Genomic DNA, 25,339 nt, shown 5'->3' with positions numbered 1-25,339 from the left:
TTAAATTGAGCACGGCCGACAGCGGCGGGCATTCTGTTCGACGACCGCCGAGCACGCTTGTCGCTTCGCCGCCGCCGAGTGATTCAGTCCACTTTGGGTGCAAGTCAGCCCAATAAACAGTTCTTTTAGAAGACCCTTTCGTCCGTCTTCATCGCTGCTTCGACTGCCGTCACCACTACGTGACAATATTCAGAAACACTAAAACAGCACATATTTCGTACTTACTGCCTGAAATGCTCCTTTTTTCCACTTACAATAAGAGAACGGATCACCCTCGATCATTGTATTCCCACCAGCACACCATTAGATATCTTTACTCAGAAGAAAATTATCTTCATTCTTAATCAGACTACAATTGTGAGCCTTTGTTAGCAGCTTCCTTTTTATTGTATTGTTATTTTTACAGCAGTTTGTGCGATCCTACTCAGTTTCAAAAATAAGGCCGAAGAAATTGAAACTGAATGAGAGGAACTAAAGCGTGGTTTTGATGTCATAAGTTTCACAGATACTTGGTATAGCTCTGATGCGGAAGTTATGCAGATTCCTTGCTACAATCACATTTCTATGTTCCGACAAGATAAGCGCGGAGGTGATATATCTGTATATGTATACGAACGTTTGCCCTATGACGTTCTTACAGACTCATATGTTGTGAATGGAAACTTTGAAGTTGCTAGCTTACTGCATCGTGACATTGCTCTACCCTTAGTATACCGCCCCCCTCATGGTAATCTTGATGCATTCCTTGATTTTTGTGATAGTTAACTGATAGTTCCTTGACAAGTGCAATAACTGGAAACATGTGAATACTTCTCTTGACCGCAGCGGTGGGCAAGTGGTTGAGCATCCGCCTCGCATGCGGGAGGTGTGGGGTTCGATCCCCAGTGCCGCTGGGTACCCACCGGGGACACAATGGGTACAAATTTTCCCCTCCCGGGTTCTCGGCTTCTTACGGTGAAATGCTTGGGAAATAGTTCTTTGACCCAACCTAGTGCATTGAAACTACCTTGTGCCATTGCGCTCTTTGGCCTCAGCTGCCCTTGCGCCATAAAAATCAATAATCATCATCGCCATGACTTCTCATAATAATAATATTAGTTGGTTTTGGGGAAAGGAAATGGCGCAGTATCTGTCTCAAATATCGTTGGACACGAACCGCGCCGTAAGGGAAGGGATAAAGAAGGGAGTGAAAGAAGAAATGAAGAAAGAGGTGCCGTAGTGGAGGGCTCCGGAATAATTTCGACCGCCTGGGGATCTTTAACGTGCACTGACAACGCACAGCACACGGACGCCTTGTGTTTTTTGGAATAAAGATTTTGAGACTTTCATATTTAAAACAGCTGTTTACTGCTTCGTCACCTTAATCCTTGTTTCTGCTAGCGATGGTAGACTAACCATTAATGAGGTTTGTAAATACCTGTGTGATCGCTGTACTAAGAGAGCCTGTAGTGCCTATTTTCTCGATGTAGATTTAAAACTTACTGACTTTTGTGCTGTGCCCTGTAAAGTGTACAACTTGTGCACAGACGTGGTCAAAATAATAGTATTTGTGCCATGCTATAAGTTTGCCCCTTGCAATTTACAACTGCATTTTTCAAAGCTTCGTTTTTTTTTTTTAATTCTTTTGGCTTCTTCATACGGCTATCGTTAATAGATTGTGTCGTGTTTGTCGGGGACAGCAACCGAAGGCCAGGTGGGCGGGAAACCGAACGTGGTTTATTCCATCACAGCTTGTAGTGGAATCCCCCCGGTGGCCGAACAGCGCGGCTTATCTTATAGCCAGCTCTCGCGATCGTCGCGCCGCCGCTATCGCTCTAGCCGCGACGATTACACAACACTCATCCCCTTTTATTTAGAGGGTGCAATTGTATCCTTATACAATAGTTAAAAACCAGCTTCGTATCGCTCGGGTGGACGGCGATTTCTTGACGGGTAGCGCCTTCCAAGAGCAGACGTCTCGGATGTAGGAGCGGGCGCCGGAGGGACCTCGAGAGGCTGCAAGGGCACCGGCTCTTCTGATGCTGGCTGGTCACCTGTTTGGTTTGGAGGGAAAAGCAGGAACCCCTCCACGTTGTCTACGTCGGATGACCCTAGTGTCATCTTAGGGCTTGTGTTACCCAGCAGTTGGTCGAAGTGCCGACGCCAGAAGAACTTGCCTCGAGGCGTGCTCACCAGGACTTTGTAGGAGACTGGTCCAGTTTTCTTGAGGACAGTTCCACGAACCCACTTCGGCGAGCCTCTGTAATTTCGAATTAAAACACTGTCATTAATGCAAAAACAGTCTCTGTGGCTTTTCCTTTGTTGCATTTGGGTGAACTGACTGCGCATCACCTTCCCTTCCACCGTCGGCTTGATTGCATCCAGCTTAGTACGCAATCTTCTACCCATCTAGAGGTTAGCTGGTGCCTCTCCTGTCGTAGGATGAGGCGTATTTCGGTAAGCCAACAAAAATAATGAAGTGTCACTTCGACAGATTCACCTGGAGGTGATTCGCGCAGAGCCGACTTCAATGTGTGCACAAAACGTTCTGCCAAACCATTTGTGTTTGGATGATAAGGGGCTGTCACGACCTGTCTGGCCCCGATGTCCCGCATGAATGCCTTGAACTCTTCGGACACCAGTTGTGGCCCATTGTCGGACACTACCGTCTCTGGCAATCCTAATCTGCAGAAAAGTTCACGCAAGCAAGCAACAGCACGTTCAGACGTTGTGCTGCGCATGAGGAACACCTCTGGCCACTTCGAGTGGGCATCTACTACCACTAGAAATGTGGTTCCTCGAAAAGGCCCCGCGAAGTCCAGGTGAATTCGCCTCCATGGTGCGGTCGGCCATGCCCAAGTATGCAGAGGTGCCTTACATGGATCCTTACGTTGTTGCTGGCACGCTTGACAACTTCGTACTCTTGTCTCCAAATCTGCATCAATTGACGGCCACCAGACGTAGCTGCGAGCCAATTCCTTGCTCCGCACGATTCCAGGATGAAATTGGTGCAGTTCGTCGAGAACAGACTCTCGAAAAGTAGACGGGATAACAACCCTCATGCCATACATGAGGCGCCCTTGACACACGCTGATCTGCAAACGTCTGTCGAAAAATTGCTTTAGAGTTGCATCTCGTAGGTACGATGGCCAACCTGTGCTAGTAAACTGGAGCACCTTACTAAGCATGGGATCACGTGATGCGGCACGCGCAATCTTTTTGGCGGATAGGGGCATCGACTCCAGGCGCAATGCATAAAATGATTCCTCGCCTTCGGACGTGCCGTCTTGCTGGCCCTGGAGAGGGAACCTTGAAAAAAAATCTGCCTCTGCGTTGTCACTGGACTTCTTGTACACGAGCGAGTAGTTGTAAGCAGACAGTGTGACGGCCCATCGCTGCAAGCGTGCTGCCGCGATCGGTGGAATGCCTGTCTTCTGCCCCAGGATGGTTTGTAACGGCTTGTGAACCGTGATCAATGTGAAACATCTTCCATAGATGTAGAAATGAAACTTTTTGACAGCAAAATTGATGGCAAGTGCTTCCTTTTCTAGCTGTCTGTATTTTTTCTCAGCGTCATTTAATGTGCGCGACGCTTAAGCGACCGGGCGAGGGCTTCCATCGTCCGCAACATGAGAAAGTACTGCACCCACGCCGTACTGGGAAGCGTCACAAGCCACTTGCAAAAGCTTATCGGGGTCGTAATGCGCCAGTATCGCGGATGACGCCAACGCATTTTTGACTTCCTCGAACGCCACTTGGCACTATGCATCCCAGCGCCATGGATCGCGACGCAGCAGTTTGTAAAGAGGACTGGCCAGAGTAGACAATCGTGGAACAAACTTCCCGTAGTAATTTACGACGCCCAGAAACGACTGCAGCTGCTGCTTGCTTGTGGACGCGGGAGCTTTCGTCAAGGCTTCTATCTTCTCTGGCGTTGTGCTGACACCTGCTGCGCTGATAACATGACCAAGATAGCGCAGTTCTTTTTGAAAGAACGAACACTTTTCTTTCTTTACTCGAACCCCGCGCTCCGTCAACCGCTTTAGGACAGCTTCCAGATTTGCAAAATGCTCGTCTGCCGTCCTTCCAGTGATGAGAACGTCGTCCAAATAGCAGCTGACGCCTTTCAGGTCTTTCAACATTGTGTCCATAATTCTTTGGAAAATGGATGGTGCCGATGAAACCCCGAACGGTAGTCTGTTTACCGAAAAAAGTCCTTTATGGGTATTGAGTGTCAAGTACTCTCTTGACGACTCCGACCCCACCACCTGATGATCGGCTCTGTTGAGATCAATCTTAGAAAATTCTTGGCCCCCTAAGAGCGCCACAAACAACTCATCGACTCTCGGCAGTGGGTACCGGTCAGTTTCAAGACAAGGATTTAGGGTGGTCTTGTAATCACCGCATAGTCTTATGCCACCGTGCTTCTTTACTACTGGTACAACCGGTGTGGCATAGCTGCTCGTCGCAACTTGTGAAATGACTCCCATGCCTTCCAGCTTATTAAGCTTCGCCTCGACCGCAGGTTGTAATGCAAAGGGCACACTTCTTGCCTTCAGAAACTTCGGCACGCTACCATCTTTTAGCGACAACTCTGCTCTTTCTTCTGAAATTTTTCCCAGTTCGTCATGAAACAAACTCTGGTATCTGTCTAGAAGTGCGCGTAGTCTGGCAGTTTGACTCGAACAAGCAGAACCATCTGACCTGGAAATAGCGTTGAGCTTGAAGATACTGCTCCAATTGAGTCGGATGGCTTGCAACCATTGTCGACCTAGCAGCGGAAGTCCCTTTTATTTCGTGATGTAGAGAGGCAGCTGGGCTCTCTGCTCTCCGTACTGCACGGCCACGTGAGCGACTCCAACAGGCTGGACTATGGCTCCCTGGAACGTCCGCAGCTTCAGCGTCGTTGGCATGACCTTGATTGAGGGAAACATCTGCCGAAACTGATATAAAGACATGACGGACACAGTAGCCCCTGTATCGAGCTCCATGATCAAGGGCCGCCCTTCCAGGTGCACAGAAATTTTTATCGGAGCTAGACCAGGCGAAATAATTTCCTTCATGCTCACAGAAGCTTGAACGGGAACCAATATCTCCATCGAGTTTCGCCGCGCACCCTTCGTCTTTTGCTGCTTGTTAGCTTGGCACACCCTTTGAATGTGTCCTTTCTTATCACATTTGAAACAGGTGGCTGCTATGTGCGGACACAGTCGGCTTGCATGCTTCGTCGACCCGCAGCGATAGAAATTTCGCTGCGTCATATCGCTTTCCCCAACGGCTCTGACCTTGTGAACGTCAGGAACGCCCGTATCAAAGGCGTGCGCTTCTGCTACGCTCTTTTTCCCTGCTTCCATGGCTAGCGCTCATTCCACGGCTTTTTGAAAAGTTAGCTTGTTATCCTCCGTGAATAATACTCGCTGTGTATCTTCTCTGCGCAAACCGAAAACAAAACGGTCTCGCAGCGACTGATCGAGTGCAGATTCAAATTCACATGTCTGTGCCAATTTCCACAACTGTGCAACATATTCCGAAATCGATTCACTCTCGAGTTGCGCTCTCCTGTGAAATTTCGCGCGTTCACTAATTACCGACGGCTTCGGTGACAAGTGGTCGCCTAGAAGTTTCTTTAGCACGTCGAAACTTTTAGCTGACGGCAACTCTGGCGCTGTCAATGACTTGAGGAGACTGTACCTCTTTGAGCCTACGAGACTCAAAAAAGCGTATACCTTGTCGTCCTCGGGGATACGGTTGACCAGAAGAAACGACGTTAAGCGTTCCTCGTACGACGGCCAGTCGCTCGTAGACTCGTCGAAGGGCTCGATGTGTCCCAGTCGACCCACGAGTTGCGTCACTGCTCCCGCCGCTGCCGAACCATCCGTTGCCACGTCGGCTTGCTGTATAACTGGTCAGGATCCCATCCTCGTCGCCAAATGTCGTGTTTGTCGGGGACAGCAACCGAAGGCCAGGTGGGCGGAAAACCGAACGTGGTTTATTCCATCACAGCTTGTCGTGGAATCGCCCCGGTGGCCGAACAGCGCGGCTTATCTTATAGCCAGCTCTCGCGATCGTCGCGCCGCCGCTATCGCTCTAGCCGCGACGATTACACAACAGATTGCAACATACCGAATCTCTGCAATCATGGCATCAGTGAACGCTTCAAGTTATGATTTCTTGACACCTTACGAGCTGAGCACCCGTTATCAGAACAAAAGCAGTAACATTTCATTTCTGCATCTGAATGATCGATCAGCACGAAACAAAAGCGATGACATTGTGACGAAGAGCTGACGACGAACTGTGCAGTGGCGCGGAGAGGAGTGCTCGCGCTAGGCCAACAGCCATTAAATCATCGTATTGCCATCGATTATCTTTATCGTGCCTCTTTCTTCGGCTGGCCGCCACGTAACATTTGGTGGAAGTGCGGGCTACCACCGACATCCTCGTCCTGGGAGCTTCGGCGTCCTGCGTCAGCCATGAGTTCTTGGCGTGCGTCGCTCGGCCGTGCCCCAGCCTTTCAGACCCCAACAGACCTCGCCATCATTCTCCCCCGCCCCGTCCCCCACCCAGACCACTCAACACGACGAACTGAACCCGACGTGAAGACCTGACCTATCGACCCCACCGACCCGAGACGCCTCTTACATTTGACGACACAGTTCCCCTGCCCAGGCCATTCGGCGCGCCCTGGGGCCTCGACCGTAAGCTCTTGGCGACCTGCGGCCCGGAAGCTTCGAGACCAGGAATCATTCAACCATCTGATTCATCGTGGCGGCCAGCACCTCACCCCTTTCTCGTTCTTGTCCAACCATCCTCTTAAGCACGTACCCGCTTCGCGCATCTTTGTCACCGATCAGGACGATCGCTCGGTGGCCCAGGGTAGTGTGGCGAAGAAGACGACTAACTGTGCAGTGGCGCGGGCAGGAGCGCTCGTGCTAGGCCAGCAGCCATTAAATCATCTCATTGCCATCGATCATCGTGTCTCTTTCTTCGGCTGGCCGCCACGTAACGATATATGTGCCTTTCTTTCCAGCTTTAGCTTTATGTTTGACGTCATGATGTCTGAGACATGGTACGAAAGCCACTCTGCTGTTCTTAATCTACCTGAACATTCCACATTTTTTCTTTATCGGAGCTCCAAGAGAGGGGGGAGGAGATCGGGTGCTGTCGAAAACGTTCTTAAAATGCGAATTACTTGTCAATTTCTGTGTTGTAATCGATGAAAACGAGGTGCTTACCCTAAAATCTAATTCTTTGCTTTTTACTGTCATATACCGACCACCCAGAGGAAGAAGTAACAAATTTACCCTTTTTATACGCGAGTACTTCAGCTGGGTAAATGATCATAAACACACACTCATAATAGGTGGGGACTTGAACATAAACTTGATTAAAAAGTCAACACTTCAACAAGAGTTCTACACTATACACTAGAGACCAACGAATTTTTCAATATCATAAATCAACCAACACGCATTACGCCCGAAATATCAACGTTACTAGACACCTTTATTACTAATGCACGTGATGAATTGTCAATATCTGGTGCACTGCAGCTGATCTTAGTGATCACCTGCCAATTTATTTAATTACAAATCTCACAGTCTCTCCTAACAAACCTGCAAAAAAGTTTGCTATGCGTATTCAAGACATAAACCAGACTACTTTAAAAACGTGTTATGATAAACTATCGCAAGTAAACTGGAGCAGCGTCTAAGAGGAAACCAATGTTGCTGAAGCTTATGGTATTTTTGTTTCCACCTACAAGCAGCTGTATTGTGAGCCTTTTCAATACAAAACAAGAGTGCGAGCTTTGAAGGCGCGTAAGCCCTGGATAACTAAGGAACGCCCAAAGGCGATACGAATTAAAAACATACTTTTTAAGCGCTTTCTAAAAAGAAAAGATATTGACTATCTGAAGAAGTTTAAGGCTGCGAGAAATAAAGCTAACACTGTCAATCGGCAAGCCAAAAGAAATTATATGAGTAACCAATTTAACGGCGAAGTAAGAAACCTCTCTGATGTTGTTTGGGGAGACTCAATAATTTGCTGAACTTAAAAGAGAAGATTATAGTAGATGAAACAGTCACACATGGCACTAAATTGTCCGGTTCTCAACTAGCATATGCTTTCAATAATTTCTTCGTGTCCATTGCAGACGGCACGCAACCCAACTAATACCCCAGCAGCATGAGTCATAAGGTTAGCGAAACCGCGTTTTTAACCCCTGTTACAACTAACGAAGTTCTGTAGGTCCTACAGTGCCTGAAAAATAGTAAAATTAAAGCATATTGACGACCTACAAATATTGCCATCGAAGTACACATCCCATATACTTGCATCGTTATTAGAATACATAATAAATTTGGCATTTTCCTCAGGAACATTCCCTAAAAAGCTACAGATTGCCAACAGGAGACGAAATAAATTTCTCCTACTCCTACCTATATCGATCTTGCCAGTTTTTTCGAAATGTTTTGACAAGTTTTTATAAGTGCGCATTAGAAGCTTCATTAAAAAACGTCAAGTTATATTAGCTTTCAGTTTGGGCGTGCCGCAGAAAAATCAACAGAAATAGCGTTGTTAACCATGAAGGAAATTGCATTAGTCATTTGAAGGAAATGAACTAAGTCTCGGGGTTTTCGTGAATTTTTCCAAAGCATTCGACTCTATAAATCACGAAATATTATTCCTTAAACTTGAGCACAATAGATTTCGCGGCACATTCCTTATTCTTTTATTAACATATTTAGAGCACCGCCAGCAACTGGATGTAATTTGCAGTTCTTCATCGCACTTCAGATCCATTCATTCTGGCGTGCCGCAAGGCAGTATTCTTAGACCTACGCTGTTTAACATATATATTAACAACATTGTGCCCATTCACAACAGCGCTAAATGTATAATGTATGCAGATGACGTCAGCGCATTTTTAGGGCTAAAAACACTTAGTGACTTGACATTAAAACCTAATGAAACTCTGCGCAAATTGGCCGAATGGAGTGCTGAATGTTCATTGAAAATTAACAGTACCAAAACTAAAGCTGTAGTTTTTACACCTAAGAACAAGCCACTAGAACATTCACCTACCCTAACGCTAGGTTCTCAAAGCATTGAAACAGCGGCGTCAAAAAAGTGTCTTAGGTGTGACACTGCAGTGCAATCTTTCATGGGACATACGCATCGACAATCTGGTTTAAAAACTTGCAAAATGCACAGGCATGTTATACAGTGTCCCCTCTTTACTACCTCTGAGTGTCACAATTTTAGTTTATAATGCACTATTTCTCTCTAAACTTTCTTACTATCATCTGGTGTGGGGTACAACAACATGCTCAAATACATATGTTACAGAAAATACAGAAAATGCCATTGGTATCATTGCAAATGCCCCGTTTACTGCTCACACCCAACCTCTTTTCCCATCATTAGAAGCAACTCCAAATGATGATCTATATAATTTATTGCTAAGTAAACGATATGAAAGAAGACGGAACAATCATGACACATTCATTGATGGCGCAGCTAACTTACGGCCAAAGCTATTTATTACCCAACACGTAACAACGACGTCTGGTATGTGCCATCCTTTCGTACTAATTACGGTCGTCAAATGCTCCGACATATCATTACAACTCTTCTTAATCGGCGCAATGAGCCCTGAGGACCCAATGGTACGTTTTTTTTTCTTACTGCAAGTTTGCTCCCCCCTTCTTCCTTTTTCTCTTCTTATTGTTATTCTTCGTTTTGCATTCTTCAGTGTTTTTGAACATTTCGTGTTAATTCTACCGACTTCACTTATTTATTATTGCATGAGGATGTTCACTAATTTTTTTTTATTGAATATGATGTTTACCTATGTACTGTAGTCTTTTCTTTGTATTGTTCTTTCCGTGTTATGTTGCTGCCGGTTTTTATGCACGGGGCTGCGCGCCTCTGTCAAGCCAGTCATGAGCTTTTTGGGTGCCCCCTAACATCCCTGATGTTTAAATAACGATATTTGTATTTGTAATTTAGCCAATCAAAACAGGTGGCGTGTCATTATATTTGGGGATATGAACGTTGATTTACTTGCGAAAAACCAGATGCAGACTGAACTACTTGAATTCATTTTCTTACATGGTTGCCAAAAGGTTATCAACCTGCCTACCAGAATAAGTCAGTAAACACAAACACTCATTGATCACCGTTTTAAAAATTTTTCCCCGCATCCAGTTACCACAGGTATCTTTTCATCAGCCATAAGCGATCGTATGCCATTTCTTGGCCTATTTTCAAATAGGCAACACTCTGCTAAACTTGCGTACAAGCGACGAACAGTGAACGATGATAGAGTTGCCTATTTTTGCTCACTTGTGGCTGAAACTTGTTGGGTAGAAGTACATCTGGAAAATGATCCGTCCGTAGCGTACGATATATTTTAGAAAAGGTACAACACAATTACAGCATTGAATTTCCGACGGTTGCCGTCCATAAGCACAAAAAAGCTAAGAAAGAATGGATTGCGCCGGTTCTTCTCAAAGGCATTCGATATAAAATCTCGTTATATGCTCATTTCTTAGAAAAAAGAGACCCAACAGATATCGAAGAATTTAAGAAATTCAGAAACAAATTAAATCTCGGTCTAAATTAGGCCAAAACTGCCTATTATGAAAAAAAACTTGCTTCAATATGGGGCAAACCCAAACAAGTTTGGAACGCTGTAAATGGCATGATATCCAGTGGGAAACCTCGTCTGCCTTCCGATATACTGATTGATCGAACTTCCTGCTCTGGTGTAACACTTGTTAATACATTTAATGAACATTTTCCTAATGCAGGCGCTTGTCACATCACAGTAGGCGCGCGTCGCCCATCACCTTGTCTCTGTTCTCTGTGTCCCTGTCGTGGTTGTGCTAAAAATAAGTATAATTTGTCACCTATAGAGCTTTAAATGGAAACTAGTTGCTGTGAACGAGTCTCTATTTCTGACCCCCGCGTTTGAAGAAGTCGTAGCTATCGTTAATTTCCTTAAAAACAAATGTTCACCAGGAGATGACAATATAAGTACGGTACCAGTAAAAGCAGCTATCAGAAGCATTGGTCCACCTTTAACGCATATGTGCAACTGAATGCTCCTGACTTGTATCTTCCCTGATAAGATGAATTCAGCTCGAGTTACTGTAATCTCCCAGGGAGGTGATAAAAATGATATGAACAACTACGCCCTATCTCGATATTGCCACTGTTTTCTAAAATCACACAACGTGTGGTATATAAAAGATTACAAAACTTCCTACATAAAAAAAACATAATATGCAAAGAGCATTATGGATTCCAGGCTGGTAAATACACGTAGACTGCTCTACTGAACATAAAAGATCGCTTTCTTTCTAACTTCGAACAAAAGCTTTCCACCATCGCAATATTTCTAGACTTTCGCAAAGCTTTTGATTCAATTAAACACGATATCTCATAACTAAAACTAGAAAATATGGAATTCGCGCTATTGCACACAACCTATTGGAAAGCTATCTTACAGTACGGAGGCAGTCTACATGGCTACAGGAGCTAAAATTCAACACAGGTATAATAAAATTCGGTGTACCACAAGGCTCTATGCTCGGCCCTCTACTTTTCAGTTTATATATTAATGATATTTTAAATATACACTGAACTTCAAATATGGTAATTTACGCTGATGACACCAATGCCTTCTTTTCCGGTCCGACCTTAGCTTGCTTGAATATCAATCCAATACCTGGCTTAATGAGCTGCGGACATGGCTTGATGCCAATAAGCTTGAACTAAGCACAAAAAAAAACTAAATATGTGGTTTGCGCACTAAAGTAAGGCGCTTGGTCATAATATCCGACTTTATTTAAATAACACAGAAATTGAGCAGGTGAATTCTCATAAGTTTCTAGGAGTTCGTATCCGCAGTGACTTTGGCTGGACCGATCACGTCACCAGTCTGCGGACACGAATATCAAGATCAATTGGGTTAAGTAAACGAATTCATTTATCTTCTTCCATTCCGTGCAAAAAAAAAGTTATATTTTTCTCTTATTCATTCTCATTTTGTCTCTTAGTGCGGGGAACATGTAATAAAACTGGCACGAATGGGTTGTTCTCTCTACAAAAAAGAGCCTTGCGCATTTTGGGTAGATATCCTGTTAGTACTAATGGCGCGTTTACCTTTTGTAAGGTGTTACTGTTTTTTCTATGCTACAAACACTACTTAGCACTCCTAATCTACTAAAAAATAAAGCATGACTTTGAATCTTTCTCTCGTTCTTATCTGAATACAGAAATCACAAATCACTTGCGCACAACTTCTTTGATTGGTTCTAGGTCTCACACTAGTTACGGCACCCAGACTACAAACCGCCAAATAACAGTTTTATGCAACACATATCCAACATTGATTGCTCGTGCCCAGGAGAGTGTCACGATTCACCAATTCAAGAAGAAAATGAGCCATCTTTTGAACACCCACGCCCGTGTGAAATTTTGTTATGCATACCTGCTGCATTTCATTGTTATTCCTACTGTTCTGTGCGAATGTGTTTTTCTTATCTACACCACTTACTATCGCTCAGTGTTGATGACTTCTTCAGTATTATTTTATGCCTGACCAGTGCTTGTGTAATTGCTTATGTTGAATACCTCTCTCGCTGTGTTTGATGTACCACTGTTCTCACTGATATGTTACTGCGTACCATCTGCACCGACGTGTAATGCGGGTGGTAGGCCTCGTCAGGAGACATCTTAGTCTCATTAGCCTCTCTCCGCGGACACCATGTATTGTTGTTCGGAGTATATATATATATATATATATAGCAGACAAGTCAAAGGAAATGAGGGGCCCGTTTGACAAATTTATGAAGGGAGCCAACAGTCACCGATACCAAGGTGCATAGGGGAACGTTAATTTTTTTTTTAATTTTAATGTGTTATGCTTATCAGTAGGATAATAATTCTTAGATTAATAAATTGCTTAAAGAAAATTACTAATAAAGCAGCAGAAAAACAACCATGCCGCCGGTGGGATCCGAACCCACGACCTCCGAATATCGCGTCCGGTGCTCTTACCAACTGAGCTACGGCGACGGCTGTCCAATCTGCTGCTCTCGTGGGTATTTATGTTTACTGGGTGTATATATATATATATATATATATATATATATATATATATAGAGAGAGAGAGAGAGAGAGAGAGAGAGCACGCGGGTCAGCATCACAACATTTTGCTTTCCGCTTTTGTGCTAAGCGCCGCTTTAGGTGGATGATACCATGGTTGATCCAAAGGTTGTGATGAATCGTTTTCTTACGCCGGACAGGAATAAGTCTCTTCATGCATCTCATGACCATAGTCGTGAACCTGTTCGAAACGAGCGAGACGTCTCCTCGGTGTTCGAACTGGGGAATTAAAGGGCAAGGTATCAATAACCGATTCGTCATCTCCAGCCGAAATATCACGAAATGTTTTCTGAGAAGGAGGTACTTGGCTCCCGTGTGCGTTTAAATTTATATGAACTGACTTATATTCGGGATGCCTTCATTTATAGACACATTACAATCTTCAGACATTTTTTTTTAAGAAATATGAGATCAAGGAACGTTGCAGTTGTTTCTGTCAAACGTGTGGGAGTAGTAACCAGCTGTGTTAGGTCATGAGAAAAAACTGGATCAAGGAGCAGACGTGCACTCTCGGCATCATGCATTTCTGCTATTTTGAGACTTCGAAACTCCAGTTTATACCAGGCAAATTTAAATCACCGGCTAGCACGAATTTTCGATTAGGTCTTATTAAGCAGTCATGATGATGAGTAAGTTTTGTGATGAAGGATACCGGACTTCGGGGGGATCTATAACGATGCCGAGTAGAGTGGAAAAGTCGCGATAACTGATTTTGCACCAAATGCTTTCGTGGTCGGTAATATGATCGACTAAGTCATATTCAAGATCTTTTTTTACTATCACTGAGACTCCACCTCCTCGCCCATCGCTGTCTCGCCTCACTATCTTATCGGAAGGGAGCACAATTTAATAGTGATTGATTTGGGATGACATCCATGTTTCATTAACTGCCACTATATGGAACGTGAAGGAACATAAAATCTTGAAGCTAACATGCTTGTTAGCAAGACTTTTTTCATTTAATAAAGAAAATCGTAGCAATTTGGATTTGAATCATATGATTCCTTTAGCAGTATTAGGTTGGTGCAATTTCACTACTTTCGAGTTGACTTCATCCCAAAAGTAGACATCATTATCTACACGAAGCTATCGTAATCAAGAGATATATTGCTGGCCATGTATTTGAACTCCTTACCGTACTTCCAAACATTGGCGCGCTTATCTAATGTGGCCTTGCAAAAATATCATAGTAAATTAAAATTTTCTATTCCTTCACCTTGGAACAGTGTTGCCAGTACACGCATCTTTTCGTTGTAGTCATAGAAGTTTAGTGTCACTGGTCTGAGCTTATCACATTTCTTTTTACCCAGTCTGTGCACCCTTCCGGCGCTCGTAACTGTTACAACCAGCTTACGGCTAATGATTCGATCAAGTATGTTTTCCTTCAAGGTGGTAGGATTTTCATCGTCTTCCTCAAGATGTCCGAAAATTATTAGGTTACGGCGTCGGCTTCTGTCCTCAAAATTTCTTTTCTTGTGCAGAGACAGAAGATATAATTCTTCGGTGTGCTGAGCTACAACCTTGAGGGTATAATTAAGTGCAGTGAACCGCCGCGTTGGCTGAGTGGTTATGGCGCTCGGCTGCTGGCCCGAAAGACGCGGGTTCGATCCCGGCCGCGAAGGTTGAATTTCGATGGAGGCGAAATTCTAGAGGCCCGTGTACTGTGCGATGTCAGTGCACGTTAAAGAACCCCGGGTGGTCGAAATTTCCGGAGCCCTTCACTACGGCGTCCCAATAGCCTGAGTCGCCTTGGGACGTTAAACACCCATAAATCAAATTAAATTAAATCAAATTAAGTGCAGTGAACCTTTGATTCATTGTGTTACTGAGTTGATTTTGTGATGCGGAAATATTTTCCATAGAAGTCTGCAGAGGTCCCTTCATGTCTTGTAACAGGTTTTTAATGTCATCGGGTAGAGGTTAAGTAGGGGGAGGCCCCGGGTTAGTCTCCACGTCTCCAGCAAGCAAACGCAAAATAACGCTCCATGATTCATCAAGCATCACAGTGCAGTTTGCCGGACGTTCAAGCCGTTGAAAACCGCGCTCCACGATTTATCACGTTTACCTATTCAAAACAATTCAGCGCCACCTCGTTAAAAAAATACTTCGAACTTCCATCGCTTGTATCCGGACCTGTAGAACAGGGCGCCTCCCGGTCCTCTCGGAGGGCGTGGGAAATAGAGGATAGATTGGGGTTCTGCTGGTAGGCTGAGACCTTGGGATCTGCCCAATCTCCTCAGTGCTGGCGTTGCTCGAGCGGCGGATTCGACCAATGACGTCCCTGACTAAGGACAACATCTAGTTTAGTGGGTCCCACGGGCTTCACCCTATCTCATTGTTTAATAAATGCTTTCACCACCCCCACCCATTTCTGGCATCACGCCATCTTATATCTCATCCGTGCCTTCATGCGTCTTATCACCCATGGTCGAGACACGAACTTCTTACAACACCTCTAAGAATATCGTCCCGTTTAAATCACAGCCAGTCTTCAACACGCATTCCTACCCGCACCCTAGCAGTGAATAGCTCATCATTCTCCCACACAAAAGTCTTGTGGAATTCTCTGCCCGAAAACACAGTCATATGCACAACAGAACGCATTACCGTGATAAACAGAAATTTCATGCTAGCTAATACGTCATTCCCCAGCGTGTGTGGTTCCACTGTGTGCTGTGCTTCCCCCTGTGCCGATGTTAGCCACCCTCCCGGATCGCACTGAACTGTAGTGTATGTCCGGCGCAGCCTTTGTCATGCTGTTCTCCCTGTCTCTGACTTGCAACAGCACGGTGGAGTGTGCCACGGTTAGGGTTCGCATCGGAAATACCGATACAGTTGTTGCCAGCGCTTACGTGCGCCCGCACCACACCTATGATGCTAACTTTATAGCGCACCTAGCGCACCGTCTCGGCCGCGAATGCCTAATATGTGGTGATTTCAACACACACCACACTGTGTGGGGTTGCCGCTGGAACAATGCCGATGGGAACAAAGTTCTCAATGCTATCATAAGTGCTAACCTCCTAGTCTTAAACACTGGCCAAGCAACCTATGTGCGACCAACGGCTGCCACTGCTATCGATTTATTACTTGCTTCTGAGCGATGCGCCGGCCTCTACACGTGGGTGCGAGCGCCGGTACCCTCGGCTCAGACCACTACCCCATCGAGGTCATCCCTACCAGGTCAAACCCTGCCCCGAAACGCACCTACAGTGTGGTGAAGTGGGACCACTTCCGCAAACTTAGCAGTGCCGAACCTCATGATGGTGACTTCTTCTCCCATGTGGCAATGAGCGCGCGCGAGGCAACCGTTACGTGCAGTATCCCTGCGGGCACGCCTGTGCCAGACATAAAACTACTGAACTTACGTGCTGCACGCCGTGTCGCTCAACGCCGAGCTATCCCCGCAAACAGGCCCGAACTGTGGACAATCTATAACAGACTAGTTGCCCGCTGCAGGAGACACGCCCAATGTCGCCGCCGCCAGAGTTGGGCTAACCTCTGCGCCTCCCTTAACGACTCGCGACGCCAACCACGCGTCTGGCGCATCGTCGATGCAATGCTCCACACTAATATAATTTATTGTCAGGTCATGGTCATTGCCGTCACACGCGGCATAACAACATTATCTCTGGCCAACCTCCTAGCAGACGAATTTGCCTCCTCGGCAAACGGACTCGCAACTACCCTGGCCTCTCCCCCACGCCACACCATCCCTACCCCCCAGACGACTGTCTTTGACCGTTCTAAACGCCGCAGCGCACCTGGCGCTGACGGCATAACTTAGCAAATGCTGCGTAACCTCGACCACCATCAGCGTAGCCTATTACTGGACGCGTTTAACAATGTCTGGCACAGCAGAAATTTCCAGCAGGAGTGGATCTGCACCATAGTAGTCCCTGTTTTCAAATGCGGCAAGCGAGCTAACAACTTGTGCTCCTACAGGCTAATTTCACTAACCTCCGCGGCTGGTACGACTATGGAGGCCATGGTCCTTCGTCGACTACACTGGCTGGCCGACTCCACTCAAACCCTAGCGCCGCAACAGAGCGGTTTTCGACGACACCGCGCCACAGCAGACTGCATTGCCGATGCCGTCGTCACGTTCGAGAGCGGACTTGCCAGCGGTCATGTGGGGTATCTGGTTCTGCTCGACATAAGGAGCGCCTTCGACCTCGTCCAACATTCTGCCGTCATAGATGCCCTTTGTGCCCTCGGGGTGTGTGAGAACATGCTGCGCTACCTCAGGGGCTTTCTCAGCGGCCGCTCCTTCCGTGTTAAAGTGCGCGGTGTACTAAGTGCTCCTCGTGATGTGTTGTGTGGTGTCCCCCAGGGGAGTTTGCTAAGTCCCTTCCTCTTTAACTTGACCCTGGCACGACTCCCATCCTGCCTCCCCAAACCTGTGCACCACAGTGTTCGTGTCGCAGTGTACGCCGATGGCATTGCCATCTTTGTGACCGCACCCATTGCAAGAGCAGCTAGCGCCCGCAGAGCCCTCCAATAAGCCCTAGATGCAGTGACTGAACACCTCAGAGGCATTGGCCTGGAGCTATCACCTGCCAAGTCAGAAGCACTCCTTGTGCACAAGCGCCCGAGCACTGCCCGCTGCCGCAGCCCCCAGCTCCGCATCGGTGACACCCTTCTTCCCTGGAGCACATCTGTGAAGTATCTGGGGCTCCACATCGACGCCAGACTCAGCTGGAGCACAGCCATACTCAAGCAACGGAAAGAGATGACACGCATCTCTAACATCTGTCGACCCCTCCTGGCTAAAGGCGCAGGCTGCTCCCCAACACTATGCTCCCGCATCTACGAGGCACTTGCGTGGGCTAAGGTCCTATACGCCCTGCCCATTGTCAGACTCTCGAGAGGAAAATGGCGAAGGCTGGACATAGACCACCGCACCTTTGTCCGAAGCGTCTATGACCTCCCACGTAGCTCGCAAATAGGGCCCACCTACGCAAAGACAAACACTTCGCCTTCGTCTCTCCGTGCGCAACAGACAGCCCTACGGCATGCATTACGCATACACAGTGCTCCCGAGTGCAAAGAACTCCTCACTTACCTCCAAGACAGACCCGAGACCTGGTTCGGCCGCAACGTCAACCTCTTCAAAGAAATCTTTGGTGCTCCCCGCCACTCGGTCCTCACCCTCAAGCACCACAATGCCGCAGGCCCCCACGAGTCTGCACCACCCTATCAGGCCTTACATGCAAACGCCAGATGCCTCACGGTGGACTTCAGCAACTCGTCGCTGAAAAGATCGACGAGGACCTAGAGGGCTGCCTCCTCGTATATACGGATGGCTCGGTTATGGACAATGGTCGATCCGCTGCTGCCGCCTGCATTTCCCTGCCCTGTCGCACCACAAGCAGTGCAGACTCCCCACCCCGGAATCGTCCACAATAGCAGAGCTAGCCGCCATTCACTTGGCCGCAGACCTCCTTTCGGAGCTGCCAGACATCAGAAGGGCCGCCATTTTAAGCGACTCCAAATCAGCGCTCCTCGCAATAAAACACGCCGACGAGGGCGGATACACTCTCCGCCTCCTGGACCACAAGCTGGCTGCTCTCTCCGAACGCGGCTGCGACATAACACTCGTGTGGATTCCTGCCCACTTAGGCATATCGGCAAATGAAACTGCCGATCAACTAGCCAAGCAGGCCCATGACCCAACAGTTCCTCTAACAAGTGCAGTCAGGCCATATGAGTGTGCTAGACTCATCATTAAAAAACATGTGGCCCTTCATCGTCCCGACGCCAAGGTGGCTACCGATGCTCCCCCCGTCGCATTCCCGAACGAGAATTTGAACGCGCGGAATATATCCTCCTCCTTCATCTCCGTATAGGATGTGTATGGACAGCCGAACGCCTCCATCGTCTCCGTGGCTTCACCAGTGACAAATGCACTATGTGTGGTGTCTGTGAAACCCTATCCCATCTCTTCTGTGAGTGTGCGGGACTCACCTGTGCCCGTTCCACCCTAAAGTCTTCCTACCAAAAACTGGGGCTCGCCTCCGAAACTTTGGAACACTTTCTCTTCCCATCCGGCCCGACATTATCTGTGTGTCGCGCCCTGCGTGCAGTGCTGATCTTCGCCTAGAAGGCGAACCTTCGCGCTAAACTATACCCCCTCCAGTGAATCCACCTGGAAGTGAACTGAGTTCAGTGCCCTCCCCTTTACCTTACCTTCCTCTCCTCCTTGACCCGCCTCCCCTCTACTATCCCTATACACACCCCTCCCCCTGCACAGTGCCGTTGAGGTGCCTCTCAATGAGCCAGTTATAGCGCTTTGCTATCACCCTCCCCCCCCCCCTAAGCCACCATTGTCTGCGTGCGTGAGTGCGAACATAACCTCTATACTCGCCGGCGGAACCAAGCTGCAACAGCTGTGCGCATGCGCGTGTCAAGTGGAGGGGAGTGGAGAGGGGCAGAGAGCGAATCCATGTCTAGAGACGGAAATGAAGAATGTACGCCCAGCAAAATGGAGCGGCGAAAGACTGACTTTGCAATTCGACTAAATGAGTTGCACTCGGCCATATGTAGCTTTCTCGCCACTCCATGTTTATCCAGAGCTAAACCACAGCGACTTTTTCTTTTTGTACATTTTCTCATTGATTGTTCATTGCTGTTAGTTTACTTCGATCAATTTCTGCATCTTGCTGTAATTTTTTCGCTTGTCTGTGTTGTATTTGCTCTTTCCCTTTTTTCTCCATGTTCAAGAAATGTTAAATATGTTAACCTACTTGAAAAAAGATGTAGCGCCAAAAAGACGAGCACGGGAGGGAAACACGAAAAGGACGAAGCGTTCGTACTTGTCGTGTCTCCCTCCCATGCTCGTCTCTTTTGCGCTACATCTTTTTTCAAGTACGTGCCACCAACTCGCCCAGCAACAAGTTTTATTGAACCATATGTTAACATGCCTCTCTTATAGAGGGTGTCCAGGCTAACTTTAGCCAAGGGTTCAAAAATAAGATATTTGAGTTAGGTCAGGGAAAACTCTTACATACAGCTACCAACCGGCATGCGCATCATAGGCAATTTTTCATTTTGCAATTAATTAATTAGCAATTAGGATAACTTTTAAATGCGTGATTATTCACTTTAACAGCAAATGTGAATAGAAATTTTGGAAAACACCTTCAGTAATCCCCATTTCATTTATTTTCGATAAAGAAAGCCTGACCTGTATCTCTTTTCTGAGCTCCAAAGAAAGCCGGCGAAATACGAAAAAATCACGTGACTAGTGCATTCGCGCGCCACGATTGAGCTGCTCTCTATCCTGGCTTGAGTGAACGAAATCAGCTGCTGGCAGGAGAGCAAGCTGCCGGGCTAGTTGGTGATGCATGTTGTAAACTTGGAAGCGCAAAAAAACCGGACGACGGACAGTGTAAGGAAACACAAAAACAGGTTCACGAGCGCTACTACCAACTGTTTATTCATGCTGAGGTACAGGAGTTATATAGGAACAGAATTGTCGAGCATGCGCGTGGAAAAGGCACACAAACCGCACAATCACACAAACCGCACATCAGACATGCGCACAAGTTAATCAAAAAAAGAATATAAAAGGGCACATTCCGATGAATAAACGTGTACAGACGTGTAACTGACACAACGATCGGACAGCTTTCGGATATAATAAGCCTCTAGAACGAGCCAAGCCTTATCATTGCCGCTCTTGCCTAGAACCGTGGTTTTCTCCAACCTTGCCCTACACGTGCACGAAGCAATGTGACGCACGATATTAGCACTAGTGTCTTTGTTTTCTATGTTTTTGGCATGCTCCCGTAGCCGGTCATTAATACAGCGGCCAGTTTGGCCAACGTATGAAGCCCCACATGAGAGGGGAATGCAGTACACCACTCCTATTGCACATTTGGTGTAGGCGATCCCATGTTTTTTGTTGCAGCCCCTGCCGGCACAACCCATGATGCGGGGGCATAGCTTAGATAGCTTATTGGGTGCTGAGAACACCAAAGGCGCACGGTGCCTGCCCGCCACTTTTTTTAGGTTGTGCGTGAGTTGGTGTACGTAAGGGACCACCACCGGCGTCGAAGAAGGGGGCTCAGACCTTTTTTGGGCGCCTTTGTGCTTCTGCAGGAGGGTTTCAGCAGCAGCTGAAATGACCGGGCCAGGGAAGCCTGCAGATAGAAGTCGCTCAACCTGATCATTGACACTCTGTTGAATTTTATGAGGGCAAGATTTTTGAAGCTCAGACTCCAGGCAAAGCGACGCAATACCTCGTTTAACCACCTTGGAATGAGCCGAGTCGTAGCTGAGGAGCTCTTTGTTGGCTCGGGGGGAGTACATCCAGCAAATATGGTCTCGGCAGAACAAAAGCTTGAGGTCTAAAAAACGCAACGCCTGACTTTCAGGTAGTTCATGGGTAAAAACTAAACCTTTCCCAAGTCGATTAAAAGTATTTAAAACCAATGAAACAATATGGTCAAGGGATGTAGAGTTCCCTGGTCTTAAAATAATTAAAAAGTCATCAACATATCTAAAAACTTTAAAAACTGGCCCCCCTTGAAAAGTCTGTGCAAGAAGGCGGTCAATTGAAGATAAAAACATGTCACATAAAATCGGAGCTACACACGAGCCTATACAGATTCCTTTACGCTGCAGAAAAAACCGGTTGTCATGAGAGATAAAAGTTACCTGCAAGTAGTATTCTAGTAATCTTAAAACATTATCTACCGAAATTCCAACTGAGTTCTGGAAGGCCACAGCCCCCGAGCCTTCAATGCTTTCTGCTGGCAAGACGCGACGACCCCATTGCTCCTGCAGGCCGATATGTCGATTGTGGCTGCGGCGCCTGCGCGAGCCAGTCTGCAAGCGTGACGGTGCAACTGGCACCGTCAAGCTTGCAGACTGGCCCGCCCAGGCTCCACACTCCGTCTCCTTCCAACGAGTAGTCAATTTGAAGTTCAGCAAGCAGCGTGAGAACTGGCGTGCGAGCTAACCCATATCCATGTTTAAGCCTTGAAAGAAACATGGCAAGAGACACAAGTTCACCATTGAGGACCGGCGGCGCCGATTGGGGACAAAGGGCGCGACGCGGCATAACATGTCCCGCGGCGTATCGTGTGCGTCCACGCATGCGGAGAGGACATGGACAAAGGTTGTCCCTTTCCGGTTTCACGAAATTATTTCTTTTCGGGCTTTGCTGAACTCGCCAAGAAAGCTGGCCCCTTATGTCCTCACTAGCAGCCCACCCGCTTGCTCACCTATCATAGAGACTGCAGAGAAAAAACAACTCAAAAATAACATTTTTTGCCGTGAGGAAAAACAATGTAAATATGCGCGACGTAACTGAATAGTCCAGAGAAAGTCCTGCAAAAGTTCATGGTAGCACCATTTCATATCTTCTGGGTAGCAGGGAGCAAAAAGAGACAAAATCTGTGCCCCCTTCAACCATGCCGATTGTGCGCCAGGAACTTCCTTGCCTCCTTCTGTGCACGTCTATTTCTCTCACGAGGCCTGGACGCGCGGCGCCGCGTCGCTGACAATGGACAGGTTACCTTTTCCTGGCGACGAGGTCCTATGCAGAGATGGTGGTGACAGGTCTGTGCCACATCAGCAGAAACTCGCGTCTTCCCCACGTCTGGATGCTTGCGCCCTTATTACACGTAAACTCTTTCTGTTTATTGTCGTTGCTTCGTATTTCATTTCTTCTGGCAGATTTTTTGCATCACTTTCGTTTCAGACTCGCTTGAGATATAGTGCAATGAATCTTCTTGTTTATTTTCTTTTTGTTACCACTTTCCCATCTTTCCATTTAAACAACTGACCCCTTTCTTCTAACTCGTGACTGCCTTATAATTCGTGTGCAGTCTGTGGCATATTTAAGACCCGTTTCCTCAGAATATACAATAGATAGCTGTTTCTTCTTGCTTTTCGTGGCTTATTTCTTAATGCCCGACACAGACTTCTTACCACCGAGCTATAATTATTTTGAATTAGAAGCTCAGTTGGTTTTCATATATCGTACACATCGTACATGAGGGTATTGAAGTAAGCCTGCTTTTAAGTAGCCTTACTGTCTCTCCCGTTTGCTGGTCAAGAGCAGACCATCAGCACATATCCTTCACGGAAAGCAAATATTGAGGAAAAGTAAACACCTCTTCCACTACAATTATAGAAAAAATTAAGGTCCACAACCATTCAGATGCGCATTCAGTTGCACATACAATATATTATCAATACAGCGTGAACAAATTGATAATAAGTTACAATCAAAGTGTTTAGCCTTTGGCAATTTCAAAAATCTGAATAAAAAGAACAGCATTACAAAAACAACTTCTTACGTTCAACTTCTTACGTTAACTTGAGACAACTTCTCTGTGTGAATGGAGGGATTGCAAGAGGGCTCACCCCCCCCCCCTTCGGGAATAATAATAATAATAATAATAATAATAATAATAATAATAATAATAATAATAATAATAATACCGTACTCAATTCAGGAATATATCACACGAAGCGAACACTTCAAAGCCTGAGTTGGGCTTGTACGGCTCCATCCGGAGCAACAACCTGAATTACTATCACACTTTCTGTTGAACTACCACACTGAATCACTACCTCAAGCTTGACAATGACATCACCTTACTGACTGCGAGTGCTGAAGCAAAAAAAAAAAATGTGACGTAATTGTGACGGCTGTCCGGAAATCAGGAAGAGAGCGAAAATGCCTGCAAAAGGAACACTTTTTTGTGGTCACACGCACCCACAAAGAACTGAATGGCTCGGCGGCTGCGTAGTAATAAGCGCAGTCGGTCGAACAGAATGCCTGCTGCCCTCGGCCGCACTAAATTTATAGCCGGCAAGGAACAATCGAGATAAGGCAGCAAAGCTTCAGAAACGCTACGGAACAAAGTTTAAGCTGTTCCGCGTCGCTTTGATTACGCGAGATAATTCTGGCCGCATTTTGCTTCACAGGCGAACGTCAAATCCGTGTACCGGCGGCTTTGAGCGTTAGCAAACAAACAGTTCAAATGTTCATGCCATAAATCTCCTCTGAATGACACATGGGATCGATTCTCCATATCAAAAAGAAATGAAACCGAAAAATAGACATTAGAAAAGGAAAATAAACACATAGAATACAAGCACAAAACATCCATTGCCGTCCATAATAAGGCTTCAGGCGCACAACATGCGCAACTTGTCGGCGAGAGACAGAGAGAGAAAAACTTTATTTGGTCCATTAAGGGCTTAGCGTTCGGTCTTCGTCTTCATCGCTGCAGACTCTTGACCTTCAAAGCAGGGTTGGGCCCATAGTCCAGAGCTCCACTGACTCGCGCTGCTTCGCTTGCGTGCTGCACCATTGCCCTTTGGGCGCTGAGCTCGCAGCTGGTGAGCCGGCTCTCCCACTGCTCAGCACTAAGGGGTTTTGTGTTGGTGGAACGTGTTGTTTCGCTTATACTCCAAGGTTAAATAGTAAAGCATGGGGGTTGCCCCGCACCATGGGCATTTGTTCCTATACTGTGTAAAATAAAATCTTGCTAAGTATAAGTAGTTTAAAGAATGTTCCCGTTTGCAGCCTCCGCCAACCAGCTGCTTCTAATTGTGAACGGCGCCGCTTAGATGCTGTAAGCCCTTTGTAGACGCCTGGGCGCTCGGATTCTACATCCGCCACAACAATTTGCCACTCGAACTCCGCCCCCTGTGTGGAGGCTACTTACCATCGATAGGGCATGGCATCAGGATCTCAAAAATCATGTACGAGTGTAGGAGCTAGGCGTCTTATCCGGGAGGCTTTGCTCCTTCAGCTGCAAGCAATGTGTGGCCACCCCAGGAGCAAGCAGGCCTTCAGAAAACATGTCACCATGGCTGACAAATGCAGCCACATCATCTGACAACAGGTTTGGCCATTTATGAGAGCACTACTGCCGAAGAATGGATGGATGGATGGATGGATGGATGGATGGATGGATGGATGGATGGATGGATGGATGGATGGATGAGTGGGTGGGTGGGTGGGTGGGTGGGTGGGTGGGTGGGTGGGTGGGTGGATGAATGGATAATGCGGTGTAGGGCGCGCAAACCCTCTATCGCGGTGGAATGCAGACAGGACATGGATGGCCTTGAGCAAGGGGAACAACGAGTAGCTTTGTTCATCAGTCGCTTATGTACCCCAAATGGGAGACGGTGTGCTTCCCTTGCGCTGAAAGCA

At 46.8% G+C, this 25,339-nt stretch overlaps 1 protein-coding gene across 1 annotated transcript in view; it reads right to left on the bottom strand.

Annotated features, from left to right (window-relative positions):
• The window catches only part of LOC144102132 (crustacean hyperglycemic hormone-like), a 133,957-nt gene extending 111,177 nt beyond the window's left edge, over positions 1 to 22,780 (bottom strand). The window contains exon 1 of the mRNA XM_077635432.1: positions 22,683 to 22,780. The gene's annotated coding sequence lies outside the window, so the exon portion shown is untranslated. The remainder of the gene's footprint in view (positions 1 to 22,682) is intronic.
• Positions 22,781 to 25,339: the final 2,559 nt, after the last annotated feature.

This window comes from Amblyomma americanum, chromosome 8 (genome assembly GCF_052857255.1).
Source record: "Amblyomma americanum isolate KBUSLIRL-KWMA chromosome 8, ASM5285725v1, whole genome shotgun sequence".
Lineage (NCBI taxonomy): Eukaryota > Metazoa > Arthropoda > Arachnida > Ixodida > Ixodidae > Amblyomma > Amblyomma americanum.
The sequence above is the reverse complement of the archived record's forward strand: the minus strand, read 5'-3'. Positions and strand labels throughout refer to the sequence as shown.